Raw genomic sequence first — 6357 nt, forward strand, 5'->3', positions numbered from 1 at the left:
TCACCTCCTGGCAGGAGGGTGATGCCTCTCCCACACTCGCCAGAGCCAGCGATCGAGCGCTCTGAAGCAGGACCTTTGCCTTGGTGTTGTCAGGATGAGGATGGTCTGTGCTGCCAGGCTGCAGACTGCGGGTTCAGCGTCATTTTGCAGAGGCTGGAGGGCTGAGGTAGAAAAGAACAGAGCAGATAAGAGACTCCCGTATTTGCAGAGAGCCCAGGAATCCCCCCAGAACAGGGCTGGTCCCACCCAGCTCTTCCCACAGTGAGGAGGGAACACGAGGGAACAGGGACCAGCTGCAGGTTGCTGGTCAGGAATGCCGCAGGTAGCCCCCAAAGCCCCCTCCTGTCCCCACACAGCAGACAGGGCCTTGGTCGCCTGTGGCAGGGCAGGGAACTGGGGCTCCCTTCCAGGCTCCTCCTCCCTCCCTGGCAGGGCCAGCTGGCGCTGCGCTGCTCGCCCTTGCAGATCTCCTGCACCTTCTCCTCCTTCTGCCTCCCTTGCTACCCAATAAGCCCTAGGCAAACACCGCCTGTCACCCCCCGTAGTCCCCAGCACAGCCCTGGCAGCACAGCTCCCACTGGCCTTGCCAGCCTGGCCACGCGTCCTCCTCCCCTTGGGCAAGGCTGGCCCCAGCACGGCCCCAGCGTGGAGGATGCAGGCAGGCAGCGAGGGCCTGAAGAGCCTCCTCTATGTGCCCAGGGATGGCCCTGGCCTCGTGGCTCACCAATGAACCTGACGGCAGCCTGCCGCACGCACGCCTCAGTGTCCTGCAGGTACTGCAGGCTGTGCTGAAGGTAGTGCTCCGCTCTGCTTTTGTCCTTGCGCACCTGGAGACAGCACAAGGCCATGGCTTGGCAAGGAGCCCTCCTAGGGAGCCAGCTCTGCCCCTTCTCCCCAGCCTGGGCCCAAGGACTCGGGCGTTGTGCTCACCAGGTGCTCCCCGATCTTCCAAGTCTCCCCACTTCTGGCCAGTTCCTTGAGCTTCTCCCACTGCAGCAGGTGAGCAGTACTGGTGAGGGCTTTCTTGAAAGGCCTGCAGAGCCACAGAGAGCGCCAGATGCCACCACGGCCAGGACAAGACACCCTGTGTCCCCCTCATCCGGGCAGGCCTTGGAGTCTTTCCCAGGCTGTAACAGGAACATGCTGCTTGGGACCAGCTCTGCCCCTCACTGAAGGCAGAGGCAGCTCCTGCCTGTCCCTGGGGACACAGAACATTGGCCCTCACACTGACATGTCTTCCAGGGCGCACTTGTCCGCAGCCCCTGCCTTGGTGCTCAGGCCCGCCCAAGAGATGTCAGCACTGCTTCCCCAAGGGCCTTCCCCGTACCTGGGCCACCCTCTGGATCTGCTCGCTCATGTGGAGGAAGAGTGGGACCAGGCTCCTGTGCACCAGCTCTTTCATGCCCTCTTTCCTGATGCCTGTCATGGAGGCCATCAGGTCTTTGAAGAGGAAGATGGAGAGCTCTCAAACTGTGCTGTCCTCCTGCAGAGAGGGAGGAGAGGAGGGGAGGCCTCAGCAGTGATCCCAGGAACTGGTCATGACAGGAGGCTTTGCGTTTGTGAGGCATCCTTCTCTCCAGGCGTGACTTTCCCCAGCCCTCCATAGAGGAGAGCTGGGGACAACCTCTGCAGAAGCAGCCTGGATAAGGAAGGTTGTCGGCAGCAGCGGGACAAGGTTCCCTGGGCACTGGGTCTCTCTGCCTCTGCCAGGAATTTCTACGGCTCCGACAGGGCCCCCCTGCAGAAGAGGCCCACAGGGAGGGACAATCCTGGGGCATGGCCTCTGCCTTGCTCTCCAGCCTGCTCCTGCCTCCTAGCTCATCTCTGCCCAGGCCAGGACAAGCAGCGCAGGGAGTCAAGCAGGAGACAGAGCAGCTGAGGCAGAAGAGGGGCTGGGGATCTAGTCCCACAGCCCAGGACCCCAAGGGCAGCACAGGGGATGGGCTGACGAGCAGAGGGCAGAAGGCCTTGTGACAGGCAGCAGGGCCTTTGGTGGGAGGTGCAAATCCACCTGCCGATGGGCACACGTGCAGAGGGACACACAGCACTCATAGCCACACCAACAGAGCCCCAGACCTGCCACGAGAGTCTCTGGCTCTCCCCCCAGCCTTACATCCTCAAACTGTGGGAGAAGCTTCTCTGCCAGCCACGGGACAAAGGGATAGGAGATCCTTTGATCCAGGTGGCTGAAGAAGTCTTGCAGCAACACCAGGCTCTCCACGCGCAAGTCCCTTCGCTGGTCCTGCAGGCACTCCGTGATATCTTTGGTCAGGCTCTACATTTTCCTGCTCTATGTGAAAGACACAAGTGCCTTGTGTGAAGCCAGGGCAGGCCCACAAGGGCTCTGGGCGCTGATTCCCCATGAGGGCTGCAGGGCAGGGCAGCCCTGTCCAAGGGTCCCTGGGCATGCCAGGGCCTCTCCATGGGGGAAGGCTGCTGCCTCCAGGCCAGGAGCCCTTCCTGAGGGCACCGGAGCCGTTTTCCTTGTGCAGCACAGCCAAGGGGCTGCCATGAAAGACTTGGGGCAGAGGAAGGGCAGCAGAGACTGGGGAGCAGCTCCCGCCCCTCCTGATTGGCAGCAGAGGCCAAGGCCCTGGGGGAGCCAGCGCCTCCCGGGAAGCCCCAGGCTGCCAGCGTGGCTTCACCCGGCTGCTGTCCTACACACCATCTCAGGTCTCTTGCACAGCCTCCAGAGGCCCTGGAACGCCAGGCTGCACATCTCCAGGCTCAGAGCCTGCGCGTAGCTACGCAGGAGCGTCAGAACATCCCCGTCCATATCGGCCACCTCATAGCACTCCAGCAGCTGAAAGGCAGCGCACAGTGAGAGCCTGGCAGAGCCGGCAGGACTACCTGCAGTGGGCAGACCTGCATCCCAGCTGTCCTTCTGGCCAAGGGTGCCTGGCCCTCACAGAGATCAGCGGAAAGGAGTCAAGGCCAGGGTCATTGACCAACATTACCCACAGAGCCGTTGACCAACGTTATCCAAAGAGTCATTGACCAACATTACCCCCGCCATCATGTGCCCAGTGTGAGCAGAGAGCGTTTAGAGGCAGAGAGCATTTAGAGACAGGCACCATTTGCCATGAGGCCCACCTCGACATAGAAAGCCATGGCGGGCAGGTGATGGAGCTGGTCCTCTGGGCTCCTCAGCAGCGTGACCAGCTGTCTGGAGATCCAGCAGCACAGGGGTCCGCACATGCCCTTCATCACTCTGGCAGGAGGAAGAAGGTGTTGTTGATCCTCAGCCGAGCAGGCAAACCTGCTCAGCCCCCTGACCTATTTCCCAGTGCGGGTCAAGGCAGGCATGGGCAATGCTTGGCACACCATGACTGCAGCCAGCGTGTCCCCAGGGTTCTCTGTGGTGGGAGCCCAGGCCCCAGGGGAGGGCACTCCAGGGCTTTGGGAGGGGAGCGCTCTTTCAAAGCATCTGCTCCCAGCACTCCCAACACCACCTGCTCCCCCAGCAGCTCTCAATGCTGCGATGGGGCAGGGAGCTCCCATAGCCATTTTGCTGTGTTACTCCCTGCCACAAGCGCTGTGGCTACAGTCCCTTTCTTGGAGAGCTGGAGTTCCTCTCACTCCCAAGGAAGGACATTTGTGACCTCGAAACCGAGGCCAAGGTGCTGGGGGACAGCAGGGTGTAAAGGGCTGTACCTGGCCAGCACAATGAATCCCCTCAGAGATGATTCTGCCTGCAGCAAGTGCTCCCAGCCGCCGTTCTGCTCGACAGCCTGTGCCACGTCCGGATAGCCAGCACAGTGGAGGAGACCTTGCATGGCCTCCACAGCGCACCTGCATGAGAGCAAAGCCCAGGTCACACCGGCAGCCTGGCCCTGCCTTCGGGCCCAAGGCACAGACGAGGTGATTGGGATGGAGCACCTGGCATGGCTTCTGGTGTGGGACTCATCCCGCTGGCTTTCCCGCTGCAGGTGATGAGTTTCCTGGTGGGTGAACTCGGCTGCGGAGAACAGCTGAAGGAGCAGCGCCAGGAAGAGCGGACAAAATTCTGCCTCCACCGCCTGCGGGCAGACGGGCTCCTGCACCATGGCATGTAGTGCTCTCATTGCCTGCGGAAAACAAGCAGAGACACCTCTCAGCACTGAGCAGGGCCTGTCACAGTGCCACAGCCCCCAGGGGAGAGGCTCAGCACAGCCTTGGACCTCAGGCAATGTGACTGGGGGACAGGGTAGGACGGTGATCTCCTGAGCATGGCCAGCCTGGGGGTTTGTGCTCAGAGAGACCCAAGCAGCTCTTTTCAACTCTTTGTGCTGGCGCTTGGAGGGCTGGCGCTGGGCATGTTGCATCCATGGTCCCGGGGAGGTCCCTGAAGGGCAGAGGGGCCCAGGCGAGCAGCTGGCAGCCTGGGGCAGAGTGAGGCATCATCCTGCAACTCACAGCCAGGCGAAGAACGCCGCTGTTGTCCACCTCCCAGCCGGACAGCTCGTACAGGGGCCACTTCTCCATCCAGCTCAGCAGGTTTTCCAGCACGTCTGCCGCAACCCAGGGCTCCTCCATGAGTACCTTCCACATGGTGCTGGCAGAGCTGCAGGCTCGGAGGGCTGGGTCAGGGACCTCCTCGGGCACGGCTGCAGCCCTGGCAGGCCCTGCAGGTGCTGCCCCCAGCCACCCCTCCATGCTGGCAGCCCCAAGGGTGCTGGGTCTGCACCTTTGGGCCCGTCTCTCCATGTGCGATGAGCTCTGGAGGCTGATGAGCCCCGTACCTGTTGCAGAGCGGGGAGCAGCAGAGCAGGCTCACAGTCACCTCATCAGGGTATGAGTGGGCCAGCAGGCAAAGGGTCCTGTTCAAGGTGACCCGGGCCGACGACTCCCTGATGTCGTTGGTGTTCTGGTGCAGGCACCGTACAACCCACGGCACCTGGCAGAGGTGGCGGGGAGAGGGAGGTCACTACCAGAGAGCAACCACTACCCCAGCTCCCACACACATCCCTGTCCCCCTCCAGCACTCCCAATGTTCCCTGCTGCCTTCCAAGGACATCGGGTGCCGAAGAAACCTGGCTTGGGCATCGGGACCAATGTGGCAGAAGGCTGGAGCCCCAGGCACCCCAGCTGCAGGCCACTTAGATCTTCCAGCATGGACACAACCCCTAGCACAAACATGTTCAACATGTGGGTGGCCACTGCTGTGCTGTAGGTGCTGCAGTCCCACATGGCCTCAGTGGCGGTGACGATGACTTCTGTCCTCTCGACCAGACGGTGGTTTTTCACAAAGAGCTGTGGGAGAAAGGAGGTGAGGGAAGAAACACCACACTGTGGGCCATGAAGCGCGAGGCCCCCCGCTCATTCGCGTTGCCTTTGCTCATCCAAGTCTCCTGATGGCCAAGAGTCGCGGTGAGGGAGGCAATCCTCACCAGCATGATCTCACTGATGTTGGTGGTCCACGAGAGGCAGAGAGCATAGTCAGCTTCCCGCTCCGTTTGGGACTCTGCAAGCTTGGGATTCTCCTGCAAGAGCTCCCTGCCTAAAGAGGAACAGAAAGATGGAGCAGTGAGGAGGAGCAATGTGGACTTGGAGACGGCACACTGATGGTGTCAGGGAGAAACCAGCCTGGAGGAGAAGAAGGGCCGGCCAGTCCTGTATGGGGAGCAGGACTCCCAGGGAGGGCCAGGGCCTATTCCAGGGCAAGACAGAGGGCAACGTCTTTGAAGGGCCCCAAGAGCCTTGTTGGTTTGATTGGACTTTCTGGTGTGCAGCACCGCAGAAGCCTGAGTGTGAGCAGGGGTGTCCAGAACAGGCACTAACATATTGCTCCCCTTCTCTTCCATCAGCCACAATTCCTGCTCCTTTGTGTCATGGAGAAGAGGGGCTAGGGCAGTGTGCTGCCTTGCTTGGCCTTGCTGTGATGTACTTGTCCCCAGGGATGCAGCTGCTCTTACGTTTTCGTTGCACCATGAATCTGAAGAGGCCATGACGAGTGTCCAAAGCCCCACGCTTGGTCTCTGCATCCTCATAGGCGCAGCAAAGGATAAGCCTCCCTACCAGCTTTTCCAGGATTGGGAAAGACATCTTTCCAGAGGAGGAGGAGCTCTCAGCAGCTCCTCCTTGGCGGCTCCAGACCTGGGCAAGAGAGCGGTGCATCTATGGGGCTGCCGTGGAGCTGCCTATGGAGCAACCAGTGAACAACCAAGGGGCATCTGTGGGGGTAAGAGCGCAACCTTGGTGCATCTATACGACATTTATGTGGTGTCTATGGGGCAGCCACGGGGCACAGACGCCCCCCCGCCAGGTGCTGATGCTGGCAGCCGGGAGGGCCCAAGGCGGGGGGTCCCGCTGGGTGTCACCTCCCTGCCATGCTCCCCTGTGAAGAGCTTCACACTTCCCTTGGCATGCCCTTTACAG

At 61.2% G+C, this 6357-nt stretch overlaps 1 pseudogene; it reads right to left on the bottom strand.

Annotated features, from left to right (window-relative positions):
• On the bottom strand, positions 1-6024 carry LOC148592288 (maestro heat-like repeat-containing protein family member 7; annotated as a pseudogene).
• Between the last annotated feature and the right edge of the window lie 333 nt (positions 6025-6357).

Source organism: Tinamus guttatus, unplaced genomic scaffold (genome assembly GCF_059628265.1).
Source record: "Tinamus guttatus ecotype Peru unplaced genomic scaffold, ASM5962826v1 Tinamus_guttatus_pri_ptg000628l, whole genome shotgun sequence".
Classification (NCBI taxonomy): Eukaryota; Metazoa; Chordata; class Aves; order Tinamiformes; family Tinamidae; genus Tinamus; species Tinamus guttatus.